The following is a 16,621-nucleotide window of genomic DNA, read 5'->3' on the forward strand; positions in this document are numbered from 1 at the left end:
ATTTTGCGTATTATGATGTATGGGTGCGAAATTTGGGGGTTCCATCCGTGTAAACAACTAGAAATAGTACACAATAAATTTTGTAAGTATTATCTAGGAGTTAGACATAATGCTTCAAATATAGCAGTTAGAGGAGAATTAGGGAGACATCCTCTTTATATACAGAGACAAATTAGAATTATTAAATTTTGGGTAAAAGTGTTAGAGATGAATGAGAACAGATATACAAGGAGATGCTACAAACTACTATACGAGCTTGACCAGGTGGACAGGAAGTCCTGGTTAAGCCAGGTAAAGCAGCCGCTGTTTTCTCATGGTCTGCAAGAAGCATGGTATGGCCAACGGGTAAGTAATAAGGAAGCATTTTTTGAGGTCTTTAAAAAAAGGTCCAAACTACAGGCAACTCAAAAATGGAACTATGAGATTGAAAACACTAATAGGCTAGAAACATATTGCATAATCAAAGACAGATTTGTGACAGAAAAGTATCTGAGCGTTATCAATGTTTTTAACCACAGCAAAGCACTAGCACAGCTGAGATGTGCATCACACGGGCTGAGCATAGAACCAGGTCGTACTATGTTGACAGACAAGATAGATTATGTCCACTATGTGAAGAAGGCATCATTGAAAATGAATATCACTTTGTAATGGAATGCCCATTTTCACAGAGTCTGAGAATACAACACCTGCCCAAATACTACGCCACACGACCGGACCCTCACACGTTCAATGAATTAATGTCAGGTCCCACTATAACTTTGATTAGACAGCTAGGAAAGTTTATTTACAATGCCTTCACCTTAAGAGACAAACATATCAATGACCAACAACTCTTTCTGTCGTCCTTGTCTACTTAACCTTTGTCCTCCATACTTTATGGATGATTTATTTTGTGTTGATGTGCAATTACTTCCAATTGACGTACTAAATGCGAGGACTAATCCTTGTGTGGTTTTTGTTTCTTGTGATTTATTTATTCATTTGAAATAGTTGTTGTATTTTCCACATAAGTTCATGTCCTTGTCAGGTTTTATGATTTCACTTTTGTTCATGAAGTTGTACATTTATTTTAATATAACTATGATTTTGGTTCTGCTCTTATATTGATCATATTTTCATTTTAACTTATGTACAATTGGTAGCTTTATTTTATTGATTTCATTGTTGAGTGTATGTATATGTCTATGTTACATTGCTATGGCCCATTGGCGACAGAGAGCAAATAAAGATCATCACTTCACATCGCCAAAGTTTAAAAGGTTAAACTGTGCATCAGTGCAGAAAAACCCGCCTCGTCGTGTTTAAAACCAACAGCCCTCAGGCGCCCGGCCCAAAGTAGCTATATCGCACGCGCCCTGGCACGCGTACGCACGCGCGCGAACAAGTAAACATGTCAGGACTCTACAGAATTCTTCCGACATAACATATCCCTGAGACACGTCAAATCCCTGTGATCCTAGAAATATGAAAACAGAACATGCACCGTACAAAATGTCCCACCCTTTTTGGCTCCGACCTCTTTGAAAGAAAAGTCTTATGTCATGCCCACACTTTTAACCGCAAACATCAGGGGTCGATAAGCTTTCGCCGCCGGGCATGTTCTCAGCGACACGTCTCCTACTTCTACACGGCTGAACCATGCTTTACGCTGTGGGTGCACAAAAGTTACTGACTGACAGTAGCACACAGAAGTTCCATTCCATTTTGTACAAAAGTCTGAAAGGAATTTGTAAGGCTCTTTTCTACTAGACGGCGAGCCAAGCGATCCAAGTTGAGCAATCAAGGGGGAACCAAAATTACTTAAGTGACCAAATTAAATATTCTGCACGTGGTATGAGGTATTATTTAGAAGACAGAGAAACATACAGAACATAAAAAAAAAAACATTTTTTATCTATGACATTCGCTGCGCGACCTGTCAAATGTTTAGTCCTCAGAAGTCAAAGTAGTGGAAAGGGGTGTAAGACATTGCAGTGGGCAAAAATGAAAATACAACTGCATTTGCATAATACGTTTTCAAAGTCTACAAAACAAGCAAATTAACAAATAAATGAGAGTGAAAAGAGCTCAAAGTTTTCTGCCTTTGAAAACTCCCAACAATACAGTACTGAACCTTGCCAAGAACGCGACATATAAAAACTGGAAGCCTATCTACAGTACCAGGGTACACCGCTAGGGGGCCATAATCTAATCATTTTTCTTGATTTTTCAACACCTATCGGCATATCAACTGCCATAAAGATTCATCGAGTTATGGTAACTAGACAAAAACGCAAGCGCATCAACAGCCGAAAACAAGGGTGGTCAATGACCATGTTACAAAGTATTTGGTAACATGTTAGTTTGGTACGTACATGTGACAACACAAAGGTAGCATAACAAAGTAATCACATATTCCAGATTAAAAAAGAAAAGCATTGACTATATCTCAATACGCCGACGGCCAATTATTTTGAGAGCCAACATCTCCTTTGCTCAAATAGATACAAATAGACAGAATTTTTATGAAAATCCGCGACGCGCCCGTGTGAAGACTACCATGTCGTCAGGTCCTCTATGGCTATGGGTTGGCGGGAAAACAAGTCGCGACGCGCCCGTGTGAAGACTACCATGTCGTCAGGTCCTCTATGGCTATGGGTTGGCGGGAAAACAAGCCGCGACGCGCCCGTGTGAAGACTACCATGTCGTCAGGTCCTCTATGGCTATGGGTTGGCGGGACAACAAGTCGCGACGCGCCCGTGTGAAGACTACCATCTCGTCAGGTCCTCTATGGCTATGGATTGGTGGGAAAACGAGCGGCGACGCGCCCGTGTGAAGACTTCCATCTCGCCAGGTCCTCTATGGCTATGGGTTGGTGGGAAAACGAGCGGCGACGCGCCCGTGAGAAGACTTCTATCTCGCCGGGTCCTCTATGGCTATGGGTTGGTGGGAAAACGAGCGGCGACGCGCCCGTGAGAAGACTACCATGTCGTCAGGTCCTCTATGGCTATGGGTTGGCGGGAAAACAAGTCGCGACGCGCCCGTGTGAAGACTACCATGTCGTCAGGTCCTCTATGGCTATGGGTTGGCGGGAAAACGAGCGGCGACGCGCCCGTGAGAAGACTACCATGTCGTCAGGTCCTCTATGGCTATGGGTTGGCGGGAAAACAAGTCGCGACGCGCCCGTGTGAAGACTACCATGTCGTCAGGTCCTCTATGGCTATGGGTTGGCGGGAAAACAAGTCGCGACGCGTCCGTGAGAAGACTACCATGTCGTCAGGTCCTCTATGGCTATGGTTTGGCGGGACAACGAGCGGTGACGCGTCCGTGTGAAGACTACCATGTCGTCAGGTCCTCTATGGCTATGGGTTGGCGGGAAAACAAGTCGCGACGCGGGACAACAAGCCGCGTCGGGCGTGGCGTAACTGGTAGAGCGTTCGGCTCGGAATTTATAGGTCCTGAGTTTGATCGGTCAAAATGGGTACCTGACTTCGGTCGGGGAGTAAAAGACTACATCTATCTTCTGTCTGTATCATGTATGTGGCACTGTTAATATGAATTTAAAAAACTTGAGTGCGGTGCGATATTGTCCTTGTCTGTCACAAAAGCAAATAGAAAAAAAAAGAAAAAAGCCATGACGCGCCCTGCAAAGCCGACCGTCAGCGTTGGAAACCGCGATCTCCTCCCGTCCTAAGGTTGGCGGACACCAAGCCGCGACGCGCTCTGCCGTGCAGCTCACACATCGCCGCGCCTTCTGTGCGACTGCAACGTGGCCACAGTGGTGTGTGGGTCGTGGCAATCGTCGGAGCTCGCCTTTTTTCGTGACAGGACGACACACGACGGCGGCAGCCTAGAAAAACCTCCAAGGCCCGACTTGTTCACGTCGCCAGGAAAGGCCCCGTGATATGCACCATAGGGTAGGTTATCGTCAGCCGTGGAAATACCTATTCTCCCGGTCGGTGCGTGAAGCTAAGGGCACCACCCACCGTAGAGTTGGCTATCGTCAGCCGTGGAGACAGTTAAAATACGTTTTCTCCCGATCAGTACGTGAGGAAACAGCGCCATGTGGCCACAGCCAATCGGTGACCGTGAAAGTCAACAAGTTACGTCTTTTCTGTAGTGCCAGACCATCTTGGATCGCGTTTTCCGTGTCTGGCTACGTACTCTAGACAGTAAACATGTATTGGACACTTTTAAATCTGAGATAAAATTTGGTTTCTGCATTGTATATTCACTGGATCCGAAGGATGTAAAACCAAATAAAAGAAAAAACAAAGTCTTGATAGAAAATCGTAGTGCGGGTAGCTAAATTACGAGAGAAGCAAAAGTAGTAGGAATAAGCACGATTAACTTCAAATATAAGAACAGAATGAAAATAAACACGGAAACTGTGCTGAAAGAAAACATACGACGTCGCGGTACACCGTGTTTACTCACAGTTGTCAGTTGCTTGACTTTCCTGACGAGGGTCGGGTACAGACAGTGCTGGTGACGGTGCGACGGGCGCTTCTCGGACGAGTGTCGGTCCTCCCGACTGAGTCGTGCGCAGCTCTGGCGGCGGTTGACGAGACTTCGGTGCAGGGACGTCTCTGAGCTGGGTTCCCTCCGCGGTCTATCGTAAACCGTAGATCTGCGCGCCTTTTATAGCCAGACTGCCTGACTCCTCCCCTTCCTGTCTCCTCCCCCTCATGTCTCCTTCCCCGCAAAACGATACAGAAAGGGTAGCAAAAGATTTCCTCCTTCATCTTAACGGTGATCTGTGTTAAAACGTTTATCTCAGGGCCATCTTATCTTAACTGGTAACCAACCAACAGAAACCTGGATTTCTGCAGTTGAAACATTCAAGATCATGCTGGTATTAGTCTCACAAACCAACAGCACTAAAGAGACGCGATGTTTCTTTAAACAAATGTGATTGGGAGAAAACTGACTCGACGTTACTTGATTTAAGATTGTAGAACCGAAACAAATTAGTATAGTACAGTATATATTATTATAATAGTATAGTATAGTACATGTATCAATATAGTATAGACTCCAATATCAGCAACGCTGCCTGAGAGTCTGTGTAATGAACTTGTCACATTTCCTTATAAATGAATTATTAAATAAATAGTATAGTACAGTTTAGAATAGTATAGGTAAGTTTTTCCAACACAATAGTTGACGTGTCGAATTTTACAACATCTTACAAACCACCAATTGCCGGTTGACATCTAGCTATATTTGCTATCTTAACAGCAACACATGGAAATCTTATTATTATTTCGTCCGAAATGACCAACCCATATATACAAAAAGCCGTGTAATTCATATCAAGTTTAAACAGAGATTTGTTTCCTCTATCAACGAGTCGAATATTCCATCTGATGACAAATGATGATGATGATGATTCCATCTGAGATGTTTCCCCAATACACTTTAATGAAGAGCCATGTCATCTCTTACCGGCTGGCCTGGTGACAGAATCTCACAATCGTGGGATTGGTTGCAATTATGTGATCTGCTGTTCTCACGTTCCAACGGTTAAGGACGTAGGCAGCGAGAAGGCAAAGTTGGGCCTTGTGTTTAGCCCAGTGGATATTTTAAGTAATCCGAACACAAAGACTGTCACCTAATTATCCATTACACTAACTAATCTGAGCATAACCTAAGGTCCCGTTTCCGAAACAGGCCCGGCCGGGATCATCGCGGAAACGAAAAAAGTGTTTACCCAATACAATACAGGGATTATACTCTTATTGTTGTTTTTCTTATCGTATTTTCCGTTTTCGGGCCGGGCCTCTGGTTGGGAATTGGATGAATACAGAAGCTAATCTAAGCATGGAGGGGTCAGCTTGATTAAGTTTATCCCTGGCATGACAAAATTTGAAGTTACTCCCTGAGGAAAAACAATCTGCTCTGAAACACATATGTACCAAAACATCAGAGGTGTTTATTCTAATGAGAGTACCAAAACACAAAATCAATAAGGAACTATTCACTTAAAACTTAAAACTAAAACCGAACTAGAATCTCGAACAATGAACTTTTCAACTTAAAATCCACCCTCAACCCTAGGAGCGTGTGTAATGGAGGCTTAAAACGAAAGCCGAACTAAAATCTGGACAAATTTACTTTTCAACTTTAAATCCACCCTATCTCTTAACCAAGCCTTCTAGCCATCCCCCAGGGTTCCAGATGGGGAGTCCTCGGCAGGGTGAGCTTCTATCCCCGCCGGCCAGCTAAGCTCATCCCGGTGATTTCGCCTGACTGAATCCAATCAAGACGGCCTTCGGGGTGGAGGCGGGGCTGAGGCAGAATTTCCTCGGGGTATGTTACAGCTCGTGCCGAAGAGCTGGCTTGTGTGGGCCCTGGTAACGATCTGGATTCCCGGTAACTTAACTGTAACGTCATTCATCTTGTAACGTCGGGAAGAAAATCCATTTCCTTTCTGCTAATCTTCGAGGGTGGTCAAAGATTGGTCTGTTGTTATCATGGCTTGACTTGGTATATTAAGTATGGAAAGATTTATTTAGAAATCAGTTAGTACTTCTGTCTAGATAGTGTCGACTTTTCATGATTCTCACAACATTCTTGCTACATTCTTGCTATATTTCTTTGTTTAAACTTTATTCATGACAACCTCAAATCGGCCTGCGCTTTTCAGTGAGGTCATAAGGGAAGAGGTAAGGGTACGGGTCAGACAAACTATATAAAGAGATATATCCGTTACATCAATTAAAGTACTGACAAGTCTATGACCAATTTTACACACGCATGGTACTAATTATCGTCTTTTAATCCGCATTGGAACGATCAGTGACGATAATCCACATTCATACAGATCCATTCACATTCAGTTTCAAGTCGTAGTTGTTTAAGTTATACTGCATTATCATATTGCTCTGAGTATCATATATTATCTTCACTGACTTTAATAGCAAAATCTAGATATAACGTTACTGCAAGTCTAGAATAAGCTTTTCTAATGTGATATAAGATGCCAAAAGAATTACAACTAATGCAAGTGAAATTCATGTTCTGAGGTAAGAAAGTCTTCGTTAGTTAATCCTACGGCCGGTGGCCTAAGATAGTATCATACGCTGGCCAAGAAGTTTGGCCTGACATTAGGTTGGCGGATTTAACTCTTGGCCAGCTTTATGATACCATCTTATGCCACCGTAGGATCTACTGGCCGAGATTATTTGCTAGCAACTTGTGAAAAGCCAGTTTTTCCTTGAATAATGATTATCTATAAGATATGCTGAGCGTTCCAAAATCTCAAAAAGTATGTTCATTTTCTGACGTTTGATACCCTAAAAAACTGATCGATGTTTTGTTACCTTATAGCATGTCGCCCGTATCAAATTTTCTGTTGCAAATCATTCTTTGATTGTGCACTATTTTCATAGCCTCTGTGTATTCGCAACCTTATTTTTCCATGATGGAATTGCCTGCTTTTTTTTCCTTTTTATAAAGATATAAATAAACCTTCTCTATTGCCAAATTCTTGATCATATCATGCTCCTGACGCCCTTAAGAAAAATAAAAGCTGTCTAACCAAGCTTGCCCAGGATTTCCTGTCAACTTTATCAGGTTTATACAACAACTTTTAACATTTCCCTGTGTACCTATTTCAATAAATTTCAACACTTTCAACCAAAAGAAGTCTAACAATTTTTATCTGTCCAAAATGTTTCCTCACCATCTCATGTTGTCAAGCTATTTTCGGACTTTTAGTGTGCGTCTATTCAACCCTCTTGAACTGCTACATTGCTGTGACCCGTCTGACCCCAAGATAGTATTGCACATTTGTTACGTACTATTATTTTTTTGCATGTAAGTGTAAAATCACCGCAAAAGTCACATTTATAAGGTTTAATTTCCACAAGGACTTTGAAACCAGATTTATAAGGTGGGTGCGTAATATGAGTGTCCGTTTCTTTGCCATAACGCCTGAGAGAAACACTTTCAATAATGGTTAACTTAGGATCACAAGGTTGGAAAATTTTTACGAAAGAACCCACTCAGGTAGTGGGTGCTTTGCCTGTTTCTAGTTTCCTTAAAATGGGTATGTAATATTTCCTTCTCTGTTATCTCTGCATCTAAACTCTGCATCTATCAATACAATTCACCGAGGTAAAAAACGTGTTCTTAAAATAGTCATTTATACTCAATTTGGTGTTCCCCCAACGTCATTGTCTTTCTCGCTCTCATTGCATAGAACCTCAAAAACGACGTGTCAAATCTTGCACACCCTTGTTACAGACAGTTTTTACTTCCATAGAGTTTCTAAACTTCCTCAGTGCCACAATTTTTTACACGATACAAATGTTCGTCCAACAGGCCACCAACGCGACGTTCTTCTCCTCACACCACACCACACCACACCACATTTACTTTCTTTTGGTGTCTGGCCATAGGCGATACAAATATTTTCCTTGGGGTCTGTGTGGGTTTGAGAACATCATACGTAATGCTGTTGTTGTTTTTTTATTGGCTTGTTCCGACTTTTTGATGGCTCAACTGGGGTATAAGGATTGGATCACGTGACCCTTGAAACAGGGTGCGAATAACAGCTCTTTTGTGGTCTCGTGGTTGGTCAGAAGAAAAATGTAGGCATTGATCTGTGTGGGTTTCCTTTCTGTAAAGTTTGATTTGGAGAAATCCGTCTTTCCTTTAACGATTGACAATGCGTCCAGAAAAGGTAAGAAATTGTTGTGTTGTTGTTCAAAAGTGAATTTTATGTCCAGGTCGAGTTTATTCATGTTGGGGATTGAATTCATCAGCGTGCGCCTTCCTAAGTTTAGTGTATCATTCACATAAGGGCGGGTGGGCAATATATGGGACATCACTATAGCGGACACTGGGGACCCCATAGCGGCCCCGTGGATCTGCTGGTAGTAGATCCCATCATGAACAAAGTAAGTGCACAAAACAAATATCCAGCATATCTACAAACTGGATGGGGTTGAGAGTAGTACGTCAGACACGCTTTCTTCTTCTAATTTTAGAAAGGATACCAGAGAAAGGCGGCTCTATGTTCCGATAAGTCTGGGGAATAGGTCACCAAGCGCTGCAGTATTACTAACTAAAACTTGAGTTCGGAACGAGACAGTCATGTCATCACCTAACTTATCCCTTTCGACCTTTTCATTCACATGACAGTAGTTGGTAAATGATATACCCCTCTCGGCGATACGCATTACTTAAGACGTTCTTGTCCGATGAAGATCTAACTAAGTCAGTGTGTAAAATTATGCGGGTCCGTTGCCTCGGTAGCTCAACAACAAACACCTGAAGACACAAAGGCAAGGTGATGTCCTGGGGGTGGGGTGTAAGATACGGCAGCTCTAAGTTTATTCCTTTTGTCACAAGACGGCTGTTGTCAATCCTTTGTTGATCTCACACAGTTGGTCTAAAGAATCGTCTTGCTTGGCAGCGAACGACCGGAACGACCTTGTCAGACAAACATGGCGGGATCGTCTGCAAGGCTGTTCCCGCTCGCGCTGCTTGTCGGGATAGCCCTGTTGACTGGCCGTTGTTTAGATTTTGTAGATTTTGGTTACAAAGTAGAAAACGCCGAACCGATAAGAATATAAAGCTGAGGCATCTTTTTATACTTTTTACTCTGTGACACTGGAGGGTAACCTCCAGTAACAGAGTATTGTAATCACTTTGTGCGTTGAGTGTTCGCACCTGTATCTCTATGTTCCGTATGCCGCAATCGCATGTGGATTGGCATGTCGCCTGTACTCGGTTAGGAAATGATGCACGTTATTTTTTTTTCGTCGAAGCTGTTTTTATTTTTATACTTTTTATAACACAAATGACTGGTAGCTCAATTGCAAGCGCATATATAGCTTTTTTATAACAAACAGTCAAAACAAACACTCAACTTTCACATCTCAGGGTCAAACTACAGAGATAACCAACGTTTATACATACTTAGGAGTGGACATAACACCTTCAGGATCTTTTTGTCGAGCCATCAAAAGCACTACGGGCCTCGTTCAAATTGAAATCATTCTTATCATCTCACTCCAACCCTTCGATTCCCCTAGCTATTGACCTGTTAAACAGCACTGGTTAAACCTATCCTACTTTATTGTATTGAGCTCACTGGAATAAATGCACGATGCAGAGATCTAATATTCACAGGGGTTAAAGAATGTTAAAATGAAAAGACCAGAACACCTGATTATACTGTTAACTTTCTGCAAATTATTACGTTTTTCACGGCGACACGTTCACTCCTTGGTCATGTTTTACAGAATTGTTCACGGCCATACTCGCCAGTATCTTAAGGACTTGATCCCCCCGTAGTTTCTGCTTCTACTTCTCATAATCTAATAAAACACAACCTACGGGTACCGATTTGCACTACAAGTCGATACCAAAAGTCATTTATTCCTTATGCAACGCAACATTGCTGTTCGTTCACTTAGCCTTTTCACTGTATAAAAAACATTTGATCAAATTAGTACGCCCTTCCATCAATAAACATTTTACTCCCGGTCCTCGGTACACCTGCGCCCTCCTTACACGTTTCGCATAGGTACCTGCAGTCTAAACCAAAGTTTATTCATCCGCAATTTAGTTTCTAGTCCAGCCTGTAACTGTGGGTGCCGATGCGAAGGTGTTGTACATTTTTTTGTTATACTGCCCTACCTATAGTACTCATTTTTTCAATCTACAGAATCTGCTTGGTAATGCTCTTGACTTCAACAGTTTATCCGAATCAGCCTGCATCCATCTACCCTCAAACACCCGAGTGGGGTCCATTTGGACCCCAGGCGTAAATTTTGAAGTACCATTTGAACATTTTTTATTTGACGAAAAAATCCTTCCTTGACTTTGTCAGCCAATATCTTCTATACCTTCTCCTAAGTTTTTATGAAGATTAGTACAATACTGTGGAAGCTATAAAGAAAGTTCGTGATCAGTCCGTCTGGGGTCCAAACGGACCCCAGCCAAAAATTGCAGGTTTTGAAACAAACTTTTGAGTCTAACTCCCTAACTACTTATCCTATCACCACCAAACTTTCAGAGAGTAGTAAACATGTAAAACTAAATCCTCCTAAAAACTTCTGTGTCATCACAATTTAATATGACGACATTATGACGTCATTTAGCTTAAAAGGGAGGCCATCATGGATTTTGACTAATGACGTCATGAAATTAGCATAAATTATAAATTTTGAATCATTAAATAACATTAAACTTCATAGAATTTTATTGTTGTAAGAAAACAAGCATGATTTACCAAAAAAACCTTGTTTAAATTAAAATTGTAAATTTTTTGCAAAAATTTGCATGTCAGAATTCCGTTGCCATGGCAACCCTAAATAATGATAAATTTATTCTATTGACAAAAATATTTTTCTAACAATATTTTGTAATATATTACTAAGTTTCATAGCTTAAGCACTAGCCGTTCATGAGTTATGCGACATAAAGCTTGCTGAGGGCCTCAAAATTCCCCTCTCTGGTCAGAATGGGCTTAGTGCAAAACATTGTCCTTCTGATCTTTTGCATAAATTATGATAATGAGGTGGAATTATCAACACCTTAACATGTCAAAATATTCCTCTTACATTGAAGAAGCAATGTATGCACAAAGATCACTGATAGTAATTGGAACTGACATGTTATGAACGGAACATTTTGGGGTCCGTTTGGACCCCACTCGGTCATTTTAGTCGCAAAAAAAGGTCGGGTGCTTGAGGGTTAAGGGGTTCACCTTTCCTGTCACATCATACAAACTGCAGAATCTTACAGTTAACCCAGACATATATTGTACATACCAAACGCTTTGCAACCATCTAGTAACCTAAATTATTGTAAACAGCTGTGAATTTATTGTTTTGATATTGTTATATCATTTGTTCTTGACAGTTTTTATATATTTTTTGGAGAGGTGATGTTAATATTAGCATACTGCTAGTGTGCATCACCTCTCTGTCCTGTATTGTACTTTGTTAATGAATAATAATAATAATTACTTCATGTAACGAAAAGCTCTATTAACGCCGTCGTAAGGGAGGAATTAGGAGGATCTCTAAGTTCGCTGACAGTCAAACACATTTGATTTCTTTAGACTTAGATGTGCGTGTTATTCGTTACTGGATCCTCATAGACATTTATTACAAGCTGATACCCCTTTGTATCAACATAAATCTATTTCTAATAGTCGTAGAAGAACTTTGTTACAAGTCAAAGACATTATAGATGGTTGTAGTCATTCCTACCTGTTCTTTTTATGTAACTCACTTAGTGGTGTCAGATTTATATGCACCGTGATCAGATCTAGAATCTCTGATATGTTTATCCAAACCTCTCGTCATAACTTGAGTATAGATACTGGTAAGCTAAGGTTTTATAAGACCTGTAAATCAGCACATACTATGGAAAAATATACTTAGAATTAGTTAATTTTGATCTACGCTCGGCAATCAGCAAAATTAGAGTTAATGCCCACCCTCTTCGGCGGTACAAGAAGCTACCTGTGAGTGAAAGAACGTGTAAACATTGCATGTCAAACATGGTGGAAGACGAAACACATTTTATGTCAAACTGCTCTTTCTTCGATCACGAAAAAAAAGAGATGTTTGAAGAGGCCACCAAATACACCCAAACTTTTTTACATTCACTAACAAAAAGAAAACAATTCTCCTTCTAACATCACAATACCAACACATAATAGAAAAGGCGGGATCTTTCGTCTTTCACTGTCTTCGAAAAAGGAGTCGAACCCAATAACCCAGGATCTAGATCTACTTTTAGACTAGACACTTGTGATATTGTATTTACACTGTTTGAATCTCTCATGTTACCTGCAATTAGCCCACGGGCAAGAATTTGCAATAAACTTTATACAGACTCATTTTGCATGATTTCCCAAACGACAGGATTGTTAAAAAGGCATATCACACTTCAATCGAAGAAGGATATGACTGGGCTACTCACGCTTAAAACATATTATATGGACATGGGTTTCAAAATGTTTGGATTAACCGAGCCGTTAACGCCAATCATTTTGAAAAACATATTCAAAGAGCGTCTCAATGACACTTTTCTGTATGACTGGAGGGAACAACTTGGAAACACCAGCAAAATCCAAACCTATTCAAAAATTAAAAAGCACTTTGGTGTAGAAGAATATCTCTCATCAATTCATAACAAACCATTTCCATACAGCATTACAAAATTAGTACAGATTGCTTAGAAATTGAATAAAAGGTCGTCATCGTAACACACCAGCCACTGAGACTGTCCCACATGTGAAAATATCGAAGATGAATTTATGACCTGTCCTACCTACAGTAAAGACAGAGAACATTGTTAAAATATTAGAACCAAAAACACACATCTCTCTTACTGGTGCACAGAACAATATTTTACGTATACTGCTATCATGTCCAACTCGAATATCCGCCGCCGTTGGTCAATTTATCTATACTATATTCCAAATGCGAGACCAGACCAGATCACTTATACTTGACTGCACTGTTATCAATAAAGTTGTTTTTTGTTCTGTATGTAGCCTCGTAGTACCATTCTCTATAAAGTAAGTAGCTATTATTTGTTGCCATACATTGTACCTTGTGCAATTGTTGAGCAATAAAGTCATTCATTCATTCATTCATTCATTCATTCATTCATTCATTCATTCATTCATTCACATGACAGTAGTTGGTAAATGATATACCCCTCTCGGCGATACGCATTACTTAAGACGTTCTTATCCGATGAAGATCTAACCAAGTCAGTGTGTAAAATGATGCGGGCCGTTGCCTCGGTAGCTCAACAACAAACACCTGAAGACACAAAGGCAAGGTGATGTCCTGGGGGTGGGGTGTAAGATACGGCAGCTCTAAGTTTATTCCTTTTGTCACAAGACGGCAGAGGTCAACCCTTTGTTGATCTCACACAGTTGGTCTAAAGGATCGTCTTGCTTGGCAGTGAACGACCGGAACGACCTTGTCAGACAAACATGGCAGTATCGTCTGCAAGGCTGTTATAAAACGTTTGAGTCGATTTGGCCGACCCCCATCTTCCGACCTCTGCCTGGTTTTGCCTGGTTTTCTCGTGCAATGACTCTTAACCCAGACCAACCCGCAAAAATGGCCCTGTCTGTGCTAGTGAACTGGGCGGACGGGCTACACTCCAAGCACCGTAGAGATAACGGCGAGCTCCCGATGGTATGGTTACCGGGTTATCTACCACCTTGACGCATGTATCCCGGGGTCTGTAACATGTCATCGCAATACGTTAAGTGATAACATCTGCTGTGATTTTTCATGCCTGGTATTGTTAGATTTGCCATGAAGAAGATTTTATCATCTACAAACCAATCAGACACTGTGATTGACAGGTGTTCATCATGTTAGATAGTGTATTAAAGCTGGCCTTTTGCTAGACTACCTAACATAATACTATGTTAGGTAGTATTTTCTTCAGCAAAGGAAGCTGATTCTACGTCTCGGTAGCATTTCGTTTATAAAACGTTGATATGATAATTTCAATTTTGTCATATCTTAGTCTTTGGATGACTGGTCTAAAGTCGAGGGAATTGTTTTCTATCAGAGATTCCCTCCCCGTGCCAGGCTTGCGTGGCCTGTAAGGTAGGAAGCGGTGAGGAGAAGTGTGCTTATAAAAGTAAGATTCATCTTTTAAACTGTTTTATGATGGTAAGCAGATAAACTTTCAATCTTTTTAATCTTGACAGCCACACCTTATCTTTTGTCATGCACTATAGAGCTGACTGATTGCCACACCTCATTTTTACCCTGTATGAAATTCAAAAGCTCACACTGCCTATTCCTGTCACGTGTGAAGAAAAACAGTGACAAATTATTGCATGATGCATTTTCTTTTATTGCGGGAACTCCTGGTTACATAGAGCGGCAAGAGCTGATCTCTGGGCTCCTTCGGGCATGAAAAGTCAAAGAATGAAGATAAAGGTTCCAGTCGAGTTGCCACGAACTTGTGGAAAGTCAAGATTTAGAGTTATCGAGATAAAATGGAAGGTTTCAAAAACTCGATATGGATGGAAAATAAGGAAATGATTATAGAAAGTTCTAGCTCCTGAAGAGGTGGATTTGAGAGGAAGTTGTGGGAGCCATTTTTGACTACTATAGGCTGTGAGACGGATTTCAAACAATTGTTCTTGAAAAGGTCAGTCATACTTTGGTGTTTCCCCAACGGTATTGTCTTTTTCGCTCTCATTGCAGAGAACCTCAAAATGACGGGCCAAATGTTGCACACCTTTGTTACAGTCACTTTTTTTAAAACCAGTTTCTAATAAAGTTCCTTTAGGATCCCTCTGTGCCACAAATTTTCACACGACACCAGTGGCAGTTCGACAGGCCTCCAACCGATCTCACAGTTTGGAGGCGATAAAATGTCTGCTGCGATCTATTCATGCGTGAAAAGGTCACGGAGTTATCCGACCTGTCGGCAGCTGTTTGCGAAGTTGTTCGATCACCTGGAAACTTGCTCGTTAATTATAACAGATTTGTTTTCTAACCAGCGAAATATCAGCAAGGGACATTTTATACATAGAAGTTCGCCTTTGGAAGGTATTTCGATCCCGTTTTTAAACAATGTTCTTCAATATCAGAAAATAAGGTAAATATAGTAGAACAGTAGTAAATGGTTAGGCCAGATCAGCTAAATGTTGTTTATCATTTGACATCTCATGAACATTCGAACACAGGCTGTTTAAAAGCTCATCCACAGAATATACCATACACATCCGTATTGAAAAGACGTGCTCCGGGCAAGACTAGTAAGCAGTCCACACACAGAGGTATAAAGTGACCCTTTCCAAAATGGTCGTGTCTAGAAGAAAATCTCCAGCCAGGTTACGGCTGTATAATGTACCAAGTGAAGGTTTGATGTAAGATTTCCCCTTCAGGGAACTGGAGAATAGAACAGCTACATCACACATAAACCAAGGGACAAACGCTCAAACTTTAACGATTAGATATGCTATACATCAGTCAACTTCTGTTGTAGTACTGATGAATCAAAAAAGACATTCCGATCCAGCCTCCACATTTATAGAACCAATTGTAAAGAACTATAACACGCACCATTGCTGTTCTCTGCTCTCTTGAAGCAAGCTTTCTGTCCAAGTCACAAGACGTATTCCTTAGTCGGACATGACCTCCACACGTCACCCATAATCCATACATCGCTTGTCGTCCAGAGCACATGGTAAATCTCTAACTGGCGAAGGAAATAACCTATCCATAGTAAACACTTCACAAGTTGCCAAAAACATTGATCAGTTAGAAGGAACATGGCGGCAAACGACCTTCTATAAAACCTCAAGTTGAAAAACCGGTTGTACACAAGGTCGCTTATCGTGCAGGTACATTAACGACATCTAGCGGTCTCATGCACCACTACATGTGCCACCAAATGACTCATTGACAACTTGTGCGGAATAACGTCTGTATCTGTATCTGTATCTATATGTAAATAGCCGGTAAAACCGCCGTTCAGCGTAACAAACCAGCTTCGCAGGCACGCGGCGCAGCAGCAGTCGGTTATGTTACAACGAACGACCCGTCACACCTAACTTTTGCACATCTATCTGCAAGTGTTCTTTAAAGCTAGCAAAAGAAGATGTCCCTACTGTACTGGG

At 41.2% G+C, this 16,621-nt stretch overlaps 3 protein-coding genes across 3 annotated transcripts in view; all 3 read right to left on the bottom strand.

Annotated features, from left to right (window-relative positions):
* Positions 1–4,713, bottom strand: part of LOC118416894 (neuronal pentraxin receptor-like) — a 626,618-nt gene extending 621,905 nt beyond the window's left edge. Inside the window, exon 1 of the mRNA XM_035822178.1 lies at positions 4,420–4,713. The gene's annotated coding sequence lies outside the window, so the exon portion shown is untranslated. The remainder of the gene's footprint in view (positions 1–4,419) is intronic.
* The window catches only part of LOC118416887 (uromodulin-like 1), a 388,377-nt gene that overhangs the window by 352,066 nt on the left and 19,690 nt on the right, over positions 1–16,621 (bottom strand). The gene's annotated exons all lie outside the window — the stretch shown is intronic.
* LOC118416885 (creatine kinase, flagellar-like) overlaps positions 1–16,621 on the bottom strand; it is a 778,750-nt gene that overhangs the window by 154,350 nt on the left and 607,779 nt on the right.

The sequence above is a fragment of the Branchiostoma floridae genome, chromosome 5, assembly GCF_000003815.2.
Source record: "Branchiostoma floridae strain S238N-H82 chromosome 5, Bfl_VNyyK, whole genome shotgun sequence".
In the NCBI taxonomy this organism is placed as follows: Eukaryota; Metazoa; Chordata; class Leptocardii; order Amphioxiformes; family Branchiostomatidae; genus Branchiostoma; species Branchiostoma floridae.